The 19,673-nt window shown below is 39.6% G+C and overlaps 1 protein-coding gene across 2 annotated transcripts in view; it reads right to left on the bottom strand.

Moving 5' to 3' along the window:
* The window catches only part of ZFYVE28 (zinc finger FYVE-type containing 28), a 2,243,904-nt gene extending 2,224,739 nt beyond the window's left edge, over positions 1-19,165 (bottom strand). Inside the window, exons 1-2 of one of the 2 annotated variants that reach the window (XR_006363646.1) lie at positions 18,831-19,165; positions 17,916-18,134 (exon numbers count right to left, since the gene is read on the bottom strand). The gene's annotated coding sequence lies outside the window, so the exon portion shown is untranslated. Of the gene's footprint in view, positions 1-17,915; positions 18,135-18,830 lie in introns of those variants that run through there. The other variant, XM_044062894.1, reaches the window with a different exon arrangement.
* Between the last annotated feature and the right edge of the window lie 508 nt (positions 19,166-19,673).

The following is a 19,673-nucleotide window of genomic DNA, read 5'->3' as shown; positions in this document are numbered from 1 at the left end:
ACCCTAGCCAGATTCTGTCATTTGTAAATATTAATGTAAGCCACGTTTGTTCTCTTTGCTAAATGTTGAACTTCAAAAATCTAACCACACTGCACTCTGCTGGAAGAAAGCTGATTAAGTCAAACATGGTACAATTCTTAGATCTAAAACCTGGAACCGAGATATCTGGATGAAGGAATTCTGGCTATTGTTTTGAGACCAGAGTTAATTGCTAGAATTTGCATGTATAATGTCTTTTATTGCACTGGCTTCCTGACCAGCTGTGAGTTCAAAAGGGCTACTAACCTCTGGGTTTCTGTTAGCCTGGGAAAACCAGAAAAATTGTTAAGAATATAATGTGAAGTAGCACTGTGTTATCAATTTAGACAGAGAATCAGAGGGCAATTTAGCATTTGTCTTGAGAACATCCAACTAACAAGTACTCTGCCTGTGTTCTATATTTAAGTTTATTTTAGAATGGTGTTTTCTCTTAGATATAGCTAGGAACTAGGAAGATTAGATTGATGTCAGAACTTTTCTACTGTATTATTTTGAGTATTTCTCTGTGATCTCTGAACTCTTGACTAGCACTGTGTAGTAATAAGTATTGTCTTGTGTTTTTACTATTTAATATTTTAAACCTTTCAACTGTGGCTGTTTTGTGTATTTAGTGATATTGTACAAAGCCACTCCAATAGCATTGCTGTTCAGTCACACTTACCATTTGGATCATAACATTGCACAGTATAACTGGACACCCTTTCATAAGGGCCTTTTAGTAGCTGATAAATATTAGTGGGTGGTGGCAAGTGGTACTACCATACAGTCTGGGTAAAAGGGGCACAGCTGGAGAACCTGTGCCAGCCTTCCCCAGGAGTGTCTGTGTGGTTGTATATAACTCATCTCAAAGTGTGTGTGTGTGTGTGTGTGTGTGTGAGTGAGTGTGTGAGAGAGTTATTTGGGCAGGGACACGAAGCACTGATTGGACAGACAGGGTGCTGGAGGTTTTAGCTTGCCCACTAGGCTGAGATCTGGACCCTATAGCTGTGCCAGTGGGGAGTCTTACTGGTGGCCTGGAGAGAAAGGGAGAAACCACTTTACTGTGTGTGTGTATTTATTATCCTTTCCCTATATGGACGCCCCTTACTGGTGTTAGTAGTGAGGACTGAGGCTCCTGGATTGCTGGGCCAGTGCACGGGCATCACACCCTATACTCACAAACTCCATGATCTGTGGCTTGCTTATAGTGATCAAACGGTCCAAGAATTATCTCTATAAATCAAAACAGTCCAGCTAAAATCTGATGTCAGAGATCTAAATCTGCTCCGACAAATAAGAAAAGGAGGAGAGAGAGATTTGTTACAAGCACCTTCCCTTCTCTGGAACAAACTCCCTCAAGTTAAGCAGTGTTGCTCACCGTCTACCTTTAAAATGGAGCTGGACAACTGGAGGAGTATTCACAAATTCACCCTGGCATGAATGGCCTAGCTCTCCTTGAAAAAGTGAGGCAAGGCCTAAGGGTGGGTACTGACAAAGTAGAAATGGCTTTGAGGCTCAGATGCTTTGCAACTCCTATGATCCTTCTCAATGTCAACTGCGGCACCAAAGATCTTAACAAACTTTGTTAGCAGACTAGTCTTTTTAAATGAGTAAATGCCTAGAGTTTGTACAACTAATTCTTCTTACGGATAACTCACCTAGTTTCCAGAGTAAGTCTCTCAGTACCTCCCTACTACTTCAAGTTGTGAATTATTTTAAACAATCTTGTACACCTTTTATTAACTTTCTATACAAAGTAAGTATAGAGTTTTCTATTATGTTAACATGGGTCAAGTGACTTGCATATAAACTGCTTTTGGCGGAAAAAACATATATCTAAACCAAAAAGGCTGTTAGAAACTAAGCACACAAAAAAAAACACTGTTTTGCAGAGGGACAAGCCTCACCCCCCCCCCCCCCACACACACACACACACCTCTTGCTAATCAAATACACCAACTAATTGGAAAAAGGCACACACCCCTCATTTATGTAATATCGATTCTGTCAATATTATCTGTTTTTGACCTTTTTGTCACCCATTAGCATATTGGCCAAAAGCAGTTTAGACTAAAGTCACTACATCCATTAAAATATAAACCTCCATGTCATTAAATGGGGTTTGACTTTATTAAAATAAAATGCTGCTTTCACTTCAAAGTTAATTTTTTTTTCTTGAGCATTTTCAAAACCATCAAGAATCAAAGTACTCTGAATAAATAGAACAAACAAAAAGTGGACTCCGCCAAAACAGTGAAACAATCTTAAAACTTCAAAATGCAGCCTTTTAAAATTGTGCAGTGGGTTTGTTTGGTAGCTGCAGCTGGATTATTGTTGTTGCCGTTGCTGCTTTTTGGAGTTTTAACTCTGAATAAATGACATTATGACCACTTGAATTCAAAAGGAGGTAATTTTCATGGGTAGCAGAGCATCTTGCTTAGCCTATACAAATACTTTGCAGAAACATTTGATCTGGTGTGGGAATCAGTTTATTTACTATATACATGCATACATACATACATACATACATAAAGAGGGTTTATTGCAAAATACTTCTGTCTCATTACTGTGGAATTTTTTCTGTTCCATTCAGGTCAACCATTAAAACTATTCCCCATCTCACATATGCAGAAATTATAATAACTCTACTTAAGTACTATGCAAGCTATAGGCACCTATTACTCATCACGAATGTGCCAGAATGTTAAAACTTCATGACAACACAAACTATCTGAAACTAAACTTATGAACTACTTGGGTATAGTTTAAACAAAAACTGCAGCTTCACCACCTCTACACTTACCAACAGGCTGCTACAAAGCATGTTAAAAAGCAGCTATCATAATTCACATAATGAATGAGATTTCTCAACCAAAAGGAAAGTTTGCATAATTTCAATATCCAGAAAGAATGGCAAAAAAAAATCAAAATGACAATTAACAAGGAAAGCTGAACATGGTTATAAATGTAATAAGCATTTCAATACTGCACAGTTTAGGTTATTAGTGTTAACTCAGTCTTGCAGCACAATACAGCAACCTAAAATGATTCACAGGCATTATCATAAGTTGGGAGGGTGGCCTAATGGTTAAGGTGTTTGCCTTACAAACACAAGGTGCAGGGTTTGAGTCTCGCAAGGGATAATTGGGCTAGGCTTAAAATGGCTCGCAAGAGCAGTTAGCTTAGTACTAACCTATGAACCTATATATGCACATATTAACAGTCATTATTTGTAACTCTAAGTAACCTGTCCTGTGTTGTCCGACTCATGAGCACTTCTAGACTTGCTTAATTAAATCTATCCTATTGATTTGACACAGGACATTTGGTAAAGTAGTACTTAGTTAATGTAGCTGCCTATTTCAAATAAGAAGGCTCGCCTTAAAATCTTAACATTTGAATGTCACTACTCATAAATGGGTATTATTATCAGTTTTTAGCCCCCTGGAGTTACAAATGCCTTCAGCTTTAATCTGTAGAGGGCATGCAATAAAAGCAAAACACTATTTGGTACTTGCGTATTATCGCAACCACATTGCAAGTCTCTCAGTTTTTTATCACCTTGAGGAGTACATATTTATTCATGTACTAGGAGCATTAATATATTTTTTTACTTTTATAAAAACACATTAAGTAACGCCCCACTTCTGAAAGTCACCCAGGACTGAAACACGGGTTAACTTGGTGCCGTATTTTTATCCTAATTGCGAGCAAATGGCAGTGTGATTTGAAATGTCACCGGTGGGCTCACTGTAGGCTTCTTTTTCCAACAGTACTAAGCTAATCTTGCCAAAGGCCTGGCAGCATAACTGTAACTCAACCTGTTACATCCAGAATTAGGGGCAGGTGAAGGATAGCTTGAGAAAAGGGCATCAAAGTCATCCAGGACTGAAACACGGGTTCTTAAGTTACCACTGTATTTCAATCCTAATTGCAAGCAAATGTGTTGTCTGCATCCACTTCTTGGTAAAGCACAAAGAAACAGTTGTAATCATTTCATAAAGCCATATTTTGTTCTGTCATAAAGATTCGGAGTAATGACTCCGATGTACATTGTCTTGCTGTGTTATGTTTGTCACAATTGGGACCATGGTCTTTAAAATAAAATACGTTGCTGAAGGATGTCCAGGTGGAAGAGGTACTTGGGGCTTACTACTGTTCCTGGGTGATCACCCAGTGTCACACATAGGTGCTTAGTAGGTTTCCCAACCCCTGCCAAACCATAAAGACTCGTTGGGCCATCACTTCAATAATTCTGAGACATTTGGAATCTGGTTGCGATAATAAGCAAATATCAACTATTTTTATCATTTATTTTCCAAAAATGTGATCATTAATTTACACAGAAACAAAAAATTTCTACCCAGTCTCTGGATTCCTTATTTCACAAATTTGTAACATGAAACATCATAGCAACAAGCAAAGGCCCAGGGAGAAAAGCTCCTCATTTAACATGGAACAATGCCTAATTACAAATAACATTTTTACATATACGACTTGATGTCTGTCACACAGAAATGCAGATTTTACACATATAACATTGGATAAATATAGATTCATGCAAATAAACTTATTAATGGCATTGTTTCATAGTCTAGAATAGGAACTAAGAGAACTGATCATAAATAAACAAAGTGAGGAAATCTATCAGGAAATGAGTGACTGCTAGGATGTAAACCAGGTATTATTAATGGCAATCTGCAGCTGAGCAATTTTCATAGATATACTACATGACTTTTAGCCTGTAATAGGAGGAGATACAGTAGAGGATAGATATTGTAACATAATTGCAACTTAAAGAAAATTTTATTATAGTTCTTCTATACACGATTTACAATGTAATAGGAAATTAGCAGAAGTATGTTGAAAGGTTAGACACAATCTGAATTATGTGAAGAAAAAGTATTACCTAGAGAAAGTGTGTTTAGAGTAAACGGGACATTGCATTAGTATTCTTTTCCTATCCAGGACTGGTACAAAAGTACTGGTCAAGTGAGATTTAAGAGTTAATTTAAAGCGACACAAGTTGATAATAGATGTTATTTCTGATGGTAAACTATTCCAGATTTTAGGTGTGCAGCTTGAGAAAAAGGGAATTGCCTGATTTATTGTTTGCTTTGGTAACATAACGGGGATTTACTACTTTAGCACAGTACACGTTTGTTAGAGTAAGGATTTAATAAGTTTTGAAATGCAGGTGTTTTTTCAGGTTGGTGCAGGATCTTATGTGCCAAGCAGAGTTGTTGATTAAGTTTTTAGATGAGGGTGTTCTAGCCAATTCAGTTGTTTGAGGGCAATGCAATATGTCCTAGAGCTGGCATCAGTTGCACATTTTGCAATTTTGTTAGCAGGATTCTAAATTTGTCTAAATCTGATTTCCTACGGTTTGTGAGAATTGGAGATGCATAGAGAACAGTGGAGATAAGATGTGTTCTAGCTATAGTGGCTTTTGTGGTATTAATGAAATATATATATTTTTTTATTTCTATAAAATGTACTTAGTTTTTGTGGACTTTAATGGTTTGGACACCAAATTTAAAACTACCATCAATTTCTACACCTAAAAGTTTTGAGTGTTATACAGGAAAGAAGACGGTGTTATTTAGTGATGAAATGTTAGGGGGGGGGGGATAATGTTTCTAGTGGGGTAGAAAAGCATAAGCTTGCTTTTGTTGGGGTTCAAAATAAGTTGAGAATCAGTTAGCCAAGCTTCTACTACAGTGAAAGACAGTTGAGGTACTGATTGTAGATTATGTAGAGAAGAGGCTGCACATCAGAGCAGAATCATCAGCGTACTGTACAAAGGACGCATGATGGGTTGAGGTATGGAGATCATTAGTAAAGAGACTAAAAGCAGTAAGGGGGCAAGGACAGACCCTTGGGGAACTCCTAAGGTGATGGGTAGTAGAGAAGAATGGGTTTGTTGCCATTGAACTGCTGTAGACTGCCTTAATTTGAGTTCAGTAAGAACATTTAAGAGCTTGCTATGACCATATCAAAAGCCTTAGAAAGGCCAAACACAGAGACAAATTTACCATTATCTCTGTGATGGTGGACTGAATCAGTGAAGGTCATAAGGGCAGAGGTGGTGCTGTGGAAGGGTCGGAACCCATGAGGGTTATTGGATAGTAATTTGTTAATAAGTAGAAGAAGTCCATAATTTTTGTGTGTATGCATCCCTCTAGCTTCTTTGATATGTATGCTAGAACTATCCAATTATCAGCCAATTGCTACACTACTGCCTTGCCGCCTTAAAATTTTCCAAACTGATGGAACGGTTAATAATGATGGGTATAGCAATGGAGATGGCATCAGCTGCAATTCTAAGATATTCTGCAGCTAGGGTAGTGGGTTTCAGGGTTTTTTTACTGTGTTGACAGATGAGGAGAAGTTGTTTCTATTTTTGCTAGAAGTAGAATTAGTGGGAGTGGTAGTAGAGGTGAACTTGCTGGAGACAGCTAGAATTGTTTCGGTAAAGCATTTGTTAAAGTGAGTGGCTATTCTAAGTTGCTAGTGGAAGATGGAGTGGGTGCGCTAGCATTGCCTGGTAGCATGATGTTATTAACTGCTCTCCAGAATTTTTGTGGGTTTTTATGGTGTTTGTTTTGGACAATAAAGTAATAAATTTGTTTTGTCATATTTAACAGGACTTTCTGCCCTGTTTCTGAGCTCATGATATGCCCGTTTGTCAGTTTGAGATTTGGTGATGTGACATTTACTCCAAGCTTTAGCTCTAGTTTCTTCTGTTAGCCGTGAAGCAAATTTGGATTTTATTCCAATAGTCCTTGGAGGTGAGGTTTAGTACATTCCCTAGAAGATGCTGTGGAATTCTTTAATTCCACCTTCCTGAGAGATCTTTACGTGGAACTTGCAAAGCTTTAGAGTGGCTATGAATTCTTGGGGGTTAAAGTTAATTTTGTTGTGGATAGGACGGTAAGTGGTAAGCTTAGAAGGGTTTATTCTGTGTTTAATTAAGTAGGTGGGAAGGTGATCACTAAGGGAATCTGGGAGATGGCCAGAATAAGACAGGTCAGGTCTACTTGACAATATCCAGTCTAAGGTGGACTGTATTACATCCAGTCAATGTTGAAGTCACCCAGGATTATTGTCTCTTGGAAGTGCTTTGGAAGACCAATCCAAAATATTTTCTAGTGTGGAGATGTTCTGACCTGGAGGGATATAGGCTCCTAAAATATTTATATGCTTTTTAACATTAAGTTTTAGTTGTGCAAAAATGATTTCTGCATTATCAAAATTTGGAATATTAAGTTCTATGGCTTCAAGGATGAGGTTATTTTTAAATAGAATAACTATTCCTCCACCCCTTTTGGCCATTTGAGTCTTCTCTTAGTATATTATATCTCGGGGGTAGAATTTCAAATTTGGTATGTGGTAGGATTGGTTGCAGGGCTGGAAGGGTATTCTGTCTAGACTACTGTTGGGGCCTGGGTTAGAGTGAATATTACCAGTGACAATAAGTTTAGATACTATGTCTAATATAGTTCTAATCATTTTGACTGTATATCTGCCATATTTTAAAAAAAATGTGGGGGGCGATTTGGTATGGGATTATAGGGTAGTTGAGTTGGTGAAATGTTATAGACGTGCAATGGATATAACAACTCTTATGACCAAACTTTATGCGGGTAGTCACAAAGTAGAAAGGGAGTGGTTTGAATTATTTAGAATGGATTGGGAAGAAGTTAAAGGTGTGGTTAGTGATAAGGTCAATAAGGCAAAGCTATATAAACACTATAATTTTGAGGTAGCGATTCATTAGTAGGATAGGTTGGTGAAACAGGAAAAAATGATTAAAATTAATATCTAGTAAGCTACCCTTAAACAATTGAATTTGAACTTGAATTTAATTGGATTTGATAACTTACTTTACCACAGGTGGAGTATGATTTGCAAATTAAGTAGGGCAGCAATTTGGTTACACGAACTTGCCTGACTGGATGATGATGATAGCCTGTGGGTGTGGTTAGTTTCAAATAAATGTAGGCATAACGTGGGTAGGTGGAATATGGGGGTAGGGGAGTGGGGTGATCCAGAGTGGAGTGGGATAACCCCAAATGTAGTGCAGGAATATTTCAAAAACAAATTAGCAACTTTAGTAAAGGTACATTTGTTTTTCAAAGTTCTAAGTCTATAATAATTTCTTAATTATTTATTTATTTATTGTATTTATTTATTTGTAGTTGGTTTACCAGGATGGTCCATTGGGCCAATGAACCCATTTTCAATGGAGTCCTGGGGAGAAAAGCTCCAATAACAATCTAGGTTACAATAGTTTAAAGAATATATTTTTACAAGGGTTATAGTTCTGAGCAAGACATTTACAATTCAAACAGCAAACATTACAAATAATACACACTAGTGATGAGGATGAAGTTAAAACTAACTGGCAGTGGAACATTGCATATACACAGAGAGGCATTACTTTTTTGGAATATACAGTTCATAGTTACAGTCTGCTTCATTGTTTATAAATTGCACATAAGCAGTGACAGTCTGATGCATTTTTTACTACTAACATATAAGTACTGGAATATAAGCATATGGAGAGATGATAGAAGGAGAAGGATTTTGATGAGTAATAGACTTGAAAGAGAGAGAGAGAGAGAGAGCGAGAGAGCGAGAGAAGGAATCCAAGGTGAAGGAATGAAGTGAAAAAGGAGTTTGTTATCCTTGGAATGAGGGGAACAGGAGTTTGATATCATATGTTATGTAGGGAGAGAGCAGGAGCATTCCCATTGGGATATTAGGTGTGAGTGAAGGGATTTTTTGAAAGAGTAATGGTTAGAAGTGGTACGAATGGAAGGTGGTAGGGAGTTCCAGAGAAGTGCTAAGCCATAAGATAGAAGATTTTGCCTGGTGGACGAGATGGTTTGTACATTTCTATTAGATTTTGATTATTGGACCTTAGTACTCTATTGGGAAGGTGCATCTTAAAGGTAGAAGAGAGGGAAGGACAGGGGGTGGGGTTAAAAATGAGCTTATGTGCAAGAGTAAGTTGTGTATAGATGAGTTGGTTTGGTAGTTCTAGCCATTTTAGTTTTTGGAGAGAAGAACAGTGGTGGAAGGATGACTTATGGCTGGTAGCAAATTTGGCAATTTTGTTGTAGCAGGAGGAAAGTTGAGATTTAAGAGAGGATTGTAGGTTAGTGAGAAGAGGAGTTCCATAGAGAAGGGAGGGGATAAGAAAGGAAGTAGAGAGAGTTACTTTAGTTGGAGGGGTTAGGTAATGACTTTGTCGATAGAGCATGCCTAGTTTTTGATGTGCCTTTTTGACGTTTAGTTGTAAGTGGGAATGGAATTTAAGCTGGTTATCAATTTGGACCCCAAGTAATTTGGTCTCTGATACCAGTTCCAAAGGTGTATTGTTTTGGCTGGTGATAGTGAAGGAGTTAAAGTTAAATGAGGTAGTTTTAGAGGGAGTAAATACCATCAATTTGGTTTTAGAGGCATTTAATACAAGGTGGTTTCTTTTCATCCATTGCTCAGTGGTTGAAAAAGCTTCTTGAGTAAGTTTTAAGAGTACAGGGGTAGATGTGGCAGAGCAGATGATAGTTGAATTATCTGCATATTGGATGATATTTGAGAAAGGAATCGAGTTCTGGAAATCATTTATAAATGTTAAAAAGGAGAGGGCCTAATATGGAACATTGGGGAACTCCGGTTGGGGTATTAAGAAATGAGGAGGTGGCCTTTTTCCATTTTACTGCTTGATATCGGTTAGATAAGTAGCTTGAGAACCAATTCAAGGAGGAAGGGGTTAGGTTAAGTTTAGATAGTTTAGTTAGAAGCAGGTTATGAGAGATAGTGTCGAAGGCTTTAGAAAGGTCAAGTAGTAGGGTGGAAAAAGAAGGCCAGAATCCCTGGCTTTATTAATAGTTTCAAGGAAGGAGAGAAGGGCAGTCATAGTACTGTGACATGGCCTGAATCCGTGTTGTGCGGGTGTACGAAGGTGATTTTCTAAAAGGTGTGGAAGAAGTTTTTGTTGTATGCATTTTTCTAAAAGTTTAGAGATGGGAGACAGGATAGCAATGGGACGGAAATTGCTAACATTATTATTGTTGCCTCCTTTATGTAATGGTATAATGAAGGCCTTTTTCCAAATTTCGGGTACTATGCATTCCTGGATTGAACAGTTAATTAGAATGCTAATGGGGTAGGTGACTGCTTCAGCGGCTACACTGAGAAAATAAGCAGGGATATTATCTGGAGCATTGGAGCATGGCTTCAATTTCTGGAGGAGTTTTTTTATAATAAAAGTGGGAACTGGTTTTAAAGAGAAGGGAGGACACTGGGAAGTGTGGGTAGTAGGGGAAGAAGATGGAGATGGGTGAGTGATTGTAGGTGAAGGGGTGAAGGATTGTGAGTTGTCAGGGGAGAGTGAAGGAGTGGTGGAAGAACAGAGATGAGTAATGGTAGAGGAGGAAGGAGGTGATGTGGAGATTGTGGTGGTATTAGAGAAAGATGAAGTATGTTTAGAAATAGAATCAATGAAAAAAGTGTTAAATTGGGTTGCTAAGTCAGTGTCAGTAGCATTAGGGTCAGGGGAGGGGGTGTCTAGTTTGCCAGGGTTGAGGAGAGTGGAGATACCTTTCCAGAATTTTTGAGGGTTATTTTTGTTGTTATTTTTGTTGTTGTTTTGTAGTGTGGAGAAGAAGTCTTGTCGGTCGGAAATTATGAGTCTTTTTACTTTATTTCGAAGTGTTTTGTATTCAAGAAGGGTGAGGGGGGACCTATTTTTTTGGTAATGAGCCCAGGCTTTATCTCTTTGCCTCATAATAGTTAGTGTGTTTTTAGAAAGCCAAACGGCTGTTTTATTTTTTATTCTCTTTGTCCTTATGGGAGCATGGTAGTCTAGAATTTTTAGGAATGAGGAGTTAAAGTAAGCAACTGCATTGTCGAGAGGTAATGTTTTTAGACAGTTCCAGTTTATAGCTTTTAGGGAGTTAGTGAAGGATGTTGTGTTGAAGTTTTTTTGGTTACGTAAGGTAATATAGTTGTGGGAATGCTGTAAGGGTAAATGGAGTTGGTATGTAAAGATGGGAAGATGGTCACTAATACTATACTATATATAAACTGATCTCTTTTAAGCCTAGATGCAAGTCAGGCAAATTAATCAGAGAGCTCCTATTATTGTTTTTTTTACTCTTAAGTAGCCCTTTTTGAGCTAGTGGGACAGAATCACACCCTGGGTATATCCAGTTAAAGTTTAGATACCTGAACTGAAATATAGCTAAGAAATGTTAAAAAGATACCAAATACCATAAATTAGAAGTCTTTCCCCTTTTAAAACTGAGAGGGGGGGGGGGAGGCTAGCAGCCATCGTCCCTGGTAATATGCACCCTTACAATTAAGTATATATGAGCAATTTTTCAATTAGAGCACCTGCATTAGTTGTAAGCAAAACTTTTTGTTGATTTTCTGTTCATTAGCACCCTGGTTTCAGGTAGGATCTGTAATTAGAAGGGATAATGTCCGCGCTCGCAGAGGTAGAGGAGAACCCAGTAAGACAAGACACACTGCAAACTAGATATAAATAAGACTATGACATTTCAAACTGACAATATTGATAATTCTTTTAACAGTGTAGATAATGATGAGAGAGAACACACTGCATGTTCAGCCATTTAAAACAAAGCCTACATGGCTAAATATTTTCATGCACAAGCAAGGATATCACTGGGAAAGCATTTCATAGGTGTGTACTAGGCTAATGGCCCTGGAGCCTTTACAAGCCTAACCCCACAGAAGTGCCCGACGTTAGTTTCCAGCACCTCTATCAAGTAGAGCCACTGGAGTGATCCCTGGGTGAACTTTCTATTTCCCATCTACTCATCAAGGTTTCTCTTGAAGAGGGCCTGTGAGATGCGCTGCTCGACATGTATGGGAAGTCTATACCAGAACATGGGCAGTCTCTGAACAATGAATTTTCATTCAGTAGAAAAAAGTTTGGATAAGCGGGTGAAAACAATGCAGTTTAGCTACGAGAACTCAAACACTAACAGTAACCACCCCTTTCAGTCCATCTTGCTGTTTTAAAAATAGTAACTCTCCACTAAACCTTAACTTTTTAAACAGGTAAAACTCAAGTTACCTACTTTCATATCTAACTTCTCTAGTGCACACTGCAGAGTGCATTCTTCTCAATCTTACCTTTAAGCATCCCTGTTACTAGCACTTTCTCTAATACCTAAAAAGATCATCTCTACTTGACTCCAAGTAGACTTTTCTCTATCTGTTAAACCTAGCACTTGCTCCTACAATACTTATTACCTTGATACGGCACTCTTATAGATAGCACCCCAAAAAGGCAAACCCCATTTCTCGGTCACCACGTCCCCGGAATCTCTTTTAAAGTTTTTTTGTCTAGTCCTTCTAGCATGTCGAGGGATCAGTTGCTAGTGCCCTCTCCTGCTCAGCTGGTGAACCTGGGAATATTGAGGCAATGTTACAATTGCCTCATGTACACAGACAACCCTCTCCTCCTCCCACAAAACACAAATACATGCGAGAGATGCAACTATACGGCCAAACTGGAGGCTGAGCTCTCTCAACATAGGACTGGCAAGACCAGTCAGGAGGAGAAGGTTACCACACACACTATAGACCCAGTCTCACATAGTACCATCACAACCTCAAATCATACACATAAACACACAAAGACATACTCGGCTCTGATCAAAAATCTACCAAAACAGCAGAGGCCACCAAAGCAGACACCCAAACAACCACCACCTCAGAACACAACACCTGCAACACATAGACCTCACAGTCAGAGTGTCAAACAGTCACAGCCCTTAAGGCCAAACACAATGCCAGACACACTAGTCATTGGTGACTCCATAGTCAGACACACTGACGTCCCGCTCACCAGACTGAGTAAGGAGAAGGTCACAGTAAGCTGCCTGTCGGGCGCTAGAATCCGCCACATAACGCAAGCACTCAGGTCTCTCAACAGCAGGTACAAATATGACTCAGTCATTGTCCACGCTGGTGTAAACGACCTGAGACGTACCTCCTTGGACTACATGAAAAGAGACATTGAAGAGCTCTCTGATTATGTAGCCCAGGCAGGTATGACCCTGACCTTGAGCAGTATCCTACCTTCACCAAGAATGATGCCACAATACAGAGATAAGATGATCAGCTTTAACAATTGGCTTAAACTCTGGTGTCATTCAAAGGGGATCCAATGTCTGTCTGCCTGGGATGACATGCTGGACAAGCCACGCTGCTTCACAAGGGACGGCTTGCACCTGTCACCCGTGGGATTCAGGATATTGGCAAAGGCTCTTGCCACCCCCATAGTGCCTTTTTTAGGCAAGGCTCAAATTCTAAACCTACCACCCTAGAACACAAAAAAGGAAAAAAACTAAGGGTAATGCTGCTCAATGCCAGAAGTCTAAATCTCAAAATGCACGCACTCGAGACCCTTCTCAGTATGGAGAACATTGATGTCTGTGCAGTGACAGAAACCTGGTTCAAGGCTCCTGAGAGCACCCCAGCACTATCAGGTTTTACCTCTTATCATGCGTTCCGGCCCCAAAATCCGGACAATACCAAGAAAGGAGGGGTATCCATATTCATCAAAGACACCCACACCTCAAGACTGGTGGCAACGCACGATGCATCGGAGACCATCCAGGTGCAATTAACCATAGGCAAGACTGCTCTGCAAATTGTAGCATGTTACAGGCCACCCTCACAAACTCAGGAACCTCACATGGCCTTCCTGAAAACACTAGAGGATAAATGTATCACCAAACACCATCATACTAGGTGACTTCAATTACCCTAATATAGACTGGGAACACTACTCAAGCCCAAACACCCTAGCCCAAAAGTTCCTGGAATTCATAAACTCAAATGCCATGGAACAACTAGTCACCATCCCCACAAGAGGAGAAAACATACTTGATCTCATCATCACGAACATGGGAGCACAATGTTCAACACCGAAGTATACCCCTCACTGGTGAGATCAGATCACAAACTAATCTCGCTGGAGGTCCTGCTCCCAGCCCCACCTGAAATAAAAAAGAGCACAGTAAACAACTCCTTGGAGCCGCACTTCACACTTCTAAAGGCTACTGTGGTCTCCTTTAAGGCCCCGAGCCGACGGAAAACAGTACTCAAGCTGCTGAATCACTTACAAATGCCTTCTACCAGCACCTGCAGGACTGCATGGATAAGGCAATCCCAAGCAAAACAAAGACTCTTTGTACCAAAGGCAAGCGTCCACTCTGGTGGACCCCAGCCATAAACAAACTCTACAACAAAAGGAGGAAGCTACTACAAGATAGAGCAAAATCCTTAAAAGGTAAGACACCCTTGATCACTATAAGTAAAAACTAAGAGCTCTCATAAAATCATCCAAAGCAAATTTTGAGAGAAAAATAGCTAAAGACTCAAAAGACAATCATAAGGCCTTCTTTAGCTATGTTAGAAACCTGGGAGGAAACTCCCAGATATGCTCAGAACTAGTTCAAAATGATGTGAAGATTACTGATCCTACAGACATTGCCAACATACTGGCTGACAGGTTCAGTGCAAACTTCTCCCCAAAAGGAGAGATATCTATACCAAGCGATTGCAGCCCCCAAACATCTCCAACGCCCAAGTGAGAACTGCTCTCTCCAAAGCAAAAACACAGCATCCATGGGACCTGATGGTGTCCCCGGCTGTGTGCTCCACGAACTCAACGAGGAATTAAACCCACAGCTAGGACAGCTGTTTAATCATAGTCTTACCTCTGGATACGCACTCCAGGAGTGGCGCACTGCAACTGTGGTCCCACTTCACAAAGGCGGTGCCTCCACCGACCCTGGAAATTACCGCCCATTAGCTTGACAAGCCTTATCTGCAAAGCCATGGAGAGGATCATAATGGACCTCATAAATAAAGACATAGGGAATTTGCAGACTTTGGATCCATCCCAGTTTGGCTTTGTCAAAGGCAGATCATGCCTTCTAAACTTGGTTGACTTTTTCAAACAGTCACCAAAGCCATTGATGAGGGAAAGGCAGTCCATACAGCCTACCTCGATCTGGCGAAGGCCTTTGATACAATACCCCACTCGGGTATCATTGAAAAACTCATCAGCTTAAATGTTAACCCATACATCACAAGATGGGTTGCAAACTGGCTGAGTGACAGAACCCACAGGGTCAGAGTTGCTGGCGCCATGTCAGACTCAAAGCCTGTCACAAGTGGTGTACCACAGGGCTCAGTCCTGGGCCCACTCTTGTTTGGCATCTACTTTTCCAGTACAAGCAAACACAGGAGGGTTATGGCTGACAAAGTTTGCAGATGACTGCAAACTGGGCGCCATAGTAGAAAACACATCTGACACAGATATCCTTCAGAAGGGTCTCACAGAAATGGATAACTGGTGCCAGAGCCATGGCCTAAAGTTAAATGCCAAAAATGCATAGTCATACCCTTCGGGAAAAACAAGGTTACCCCTAGCTACCAAATAGGTGGCAATCCACTGAGTACAGAAGAAGTTATCAGGGACCTGGGGACCCAGGTTGATAGTAGTCTGTCATTCGACACCCATGTAGCTAAAGTAGTTAGGAAGACCTTCTACATTGCCCACCTTATCATGAAGGGATTCTCATCTAGATCAAGGGAGGTCATAGTCTCCCTATACTCATCACTCATCAGACCAATGATTGAGTACAATGCCCCATTCGAATGTATCTGACCCGACACTTGCAGCAGCTGGAGAGGCCACAAAGTTCCTCACCAAAAGGATAAAGGGTCTCAAACATCTGTCCTATGCTGCCCGACTGAAAGAACTCCAGCTCTATTCAGTCGCCACCGCTTGCTCAGAGGTGACCTTTGCCTAACATACAAGGCCATGTCAAACCCAGATTTAATGAATATGCTTCACCTCAAAAATCTAGATCCGTCAGAGCCACAAGGGCGGAGACTTAAACCTCGACACGGCTATTAATAGGACGTGCTGGAGGGATAGATTCATCACCCAAAGACTCCCTATGCTGTGGAATAAAATCCCGGTATATGTGAGGCAGAGCACCTCGCTGGCCTTGTTCAAGAGAAATCTTGACCAATGGATGGGAGATCGCAGATATACCCCAGGGATTACCTCAGTGTCACTGCTCAACAGAGGCACAGCAAAATAATGGGTATAGTTCCCCATACTAAAGGGGTGGCGTAAGCCACAAAACTATGGGCTAGGCTTGTAAATGCCCTCGGGCAGATAGCCTAGTATGAACCTATGAACCTATGAACAAATAACTGACAAGAGTCTTTGTACAGACTTGGATATTAACTATGTCCAAGCTGTTACACTCATTTTCTTCATATCTGGATATATTTACCTCAGAGAAGCAAGTTTTAGTTTGACAGCAGAAATACTACTACTACTATTTCAACATCACAGTTGAGAGGTATGCTAGGATCACAATGTCAAAAGTCTTATAGTTTTAGCGTCACTTTTACTACTACAATAAAATGCATACAGAAACCTACTATCTATCAAATGTCAAACAAAAACAAGGAACAGAAAAATAATGCATCACTGGCAATCTAGTTTATCCATACATAAAACAGTTACTAAAACATACAAGTTAGCTGTCTGACATAAAAATACCATTATAAGTACACTTAAAATATGTAAAATGACAGCATTTTATTCCCACCTTAGCTCAATGTCTGAATGCATCTACTGTTTTAATAAACAGTACAGCTTTCCATGCCTCTCAGTTGTCACTGATTTTGCCATGTACCTTGTAAAATTTTTGATTTTCTGTAAATCACTGCATTACAGTCAGTCAATAATACCACACATTGAGTTCCATACTTCTTATTACTTGGAAAATGCATGTTAATGCAAAATCTCGTGTTCTGCTATCTCTTAAGTTAGAGTAATAGTTGTAATAGTTAAAATTGTCTCGGAGCTGGGGTATTTTTGCCCTTCCATTAGAACTGGTTTTGTCCAGAATTATTGAGCAAAGTTGTTGACAGGTAAGCAACTTCCACCATCACAAGTTTAATAAATCAAATAGTTAAAAACACTTCCCAAATCTTGATATTTTCCAAAGCCATCTATAACAAACAAATAAATGGCAATAGGGTTACCACCTGTCCCACTTTGCGAGGGTCAGTCCCTCTTTGGGCAGTTGTGTCTTGCAAAATAATTGTAAAAATGGCAAATGTCCTGAGATTTTAGGACAAAATTATTTCCTATATTTTATGCAACAGTTGCATAAAACAGTTATTCTATATCTGTAAATATAAAATTATATAATTATATTATCACGTAAATGTTGTAAGAAACACAATAAGCAATTAAAATGCTACAAGAATAACATTTTATTTAGGCAAAAGAGCGAAGTTCTGACCTTTCTACTAGCCGTGGGTATGTTTCAGCCTGCAAAATCTGATGTTTGTAGCAAAAATGTCCCACTTTGAGCATTTGAAAAGGTGGCAACCCTAAATGGCAACAGTGTGCAGAATACCTCAGCGTCTTTGTCCAAGAACCAGGGGTGCGCGCACACACACAAATCAGAGGACACTGACAAAAATAATGAGGAACAAAAAGACCAGAATCAGGGACATTTTTTGAGTATTACTCTATTTCACTTACAAAGCTAATAACACAACAGGATTTTCATAAACAAGCATTTTCATGGGGGAAAGGGCACTAAACTCTGTCTGGCATTACTAACCGACAGTTATCCTCAGTGACTTAACAGAAAATCAAAATTTTACTAGGGACAGAACAAAATTATGAGACAAAAAATCAAGGGCAGTTGAGATTTACGATACACAGTTCTTAATCTTAATACAGCAGGTTAGTAACCAGAATACTCAGTAAAATTTCAACAAACTACGGTAACGGTGTCATCACATCATGTTTAAGTTAAACTGCTTTATTTTCATTAAATATACAGTAAAAAATAAGCAAACATTTATTTTCTAAAAATATCTGCATTTACAGACAGCAGCGTTTTCATAAAGCTCCACAAGCTTCTAATAGTCACACCAAGGTGGTTGCTTCGTGCCCCTGCACAGACAGGACCAGCAGCTTCTTTCTTATGCACGACGCTTCTGAGCAATGCATGTCAGGGCTAAAAAGGTAAACAGAGGACACTACTCAACCAGTCATTCTACGAATTAAACTGCAACATAGTATGCATCAGAGCGCATCACAAGGACGAGTCTGCAGCAAAAATACAAAGAACTATTCCATACCTACTCATTTCCTTTGTCTCCTATTGGTTCTTTTCTACTGTAAAAAATGCACCTTGTCACAGGCCGACAAACGCAAACATCACAACCAGCCTTCACCCCTGAAAGGAGCATTAAAGTAGCACCACTTCATACAAAAGGAACATCATGTATTTTAATTTGCTAAAAACGTTCATCCAACACCACCGACAATGTTAACTATTAATAGAAAATGTATACAGATAAACCAGGCACGGACTGCCAACTGCACATCTCAGGTCTACACTTTCTGAAAGTAGCCTTGTTGAATTCCTGGCACAGTCAGCAAACTACAGCAATCTTAAATGTACAAATAGAGGCAGCACGTGAGTGCGTTTACAGCCATCACTAAGGCCGCTTAACAATCCTGACACCTCAACGCCAGGTAAAGTGCAGACTCAGTCACAATACAATAAATGACAATGACAACCCTGTCAGCATACTCGGTCATCTTTCTTCAGACAATTCCAACTACGCTGACACAGCATGACGGATTCATCAAACTTAAATTTCCCTAACCCAACCCTACATCACTACATTAATTAGGAAGCACTTACCTTTGGTTGTAAAGCCACTTTCTAAACCTGTTCATCATTGCTTTCACTCTTTAAGCTTCCAATGACTTTGTACAAACAGCTAACATAAACTCTTTCGCTGTAAAACGAAATTCGTAGATTTCCAGTACGCATTTAGTCACTGCTTTATGAATGACTTACTGTACATAACACTTCTTTGATGATGTTATACACTTCTAAATCAGCAGCCTCACGCAACCACCCAACCACCAGCATAAAACGTGTACTCCAAAACACTGAAACTGCCGCACACAGCGCCTGCGTCTTGAGTGCTTAAAAAACCGGAAGCGCCTGCGGGCTCTTGTCACAGATTGACATTTGTGAATACCACTTGAATCACGGCGTGGGAGACATACGTTACTTGATTTGCATAATAAGACTTGGAGCTGTTCACAACAGTTACTGAGAAAGGGTGGAGTTTATAGAGTATGATATTTTGTTTCTACGAAACTGTGGCGTCTGACGTGATTTCTGATTTTTTTGTTTTGTAGTCTGTGTGTTTCTACTAGGTTTCCCCCTTTACGTCCTATTTTTAACACAAGCAGCTTGTTGGATAACAAAACTAAATATGTAACAAGATGTGGTATTATTGCTTATCTTTCAAACAGTGCAGGCAGGGATGCCACCCTTTCAAATGCCCAAAGTGGGACATTTTTGGTACAAACATCAGATTCTGCAGGCCAAAACATACCCACGGCTAGTACGAAGGACAGAACTTCATTTTTTGCCCAAATAAAACAATATTCTTGTAGCGTTTTAGTTGCTTATTCTGTTTATTTTAAAATGTAGGTGTTTCAGATACAGAATAACTGGGTTTTTTTGCAA

This window comes from Protopterus annectens, chromosome 2.part1, assembly GCF_019279795.1.
Source record: "Protopterus annectens isolate FY-2018-M chromosome 2.part1, PAN1.0, whole genome shotgun sequence".
Taxonomy (NCBI): domain Eukaryota; kingdom Metazoa; phylum Chordata; order Ceratodontiformes; family Protopteridae; genus Protopterus; species Protopterus annectens.
This window is presented reverse-complemented; position numbering and strand designations above follow the sequence as displayed.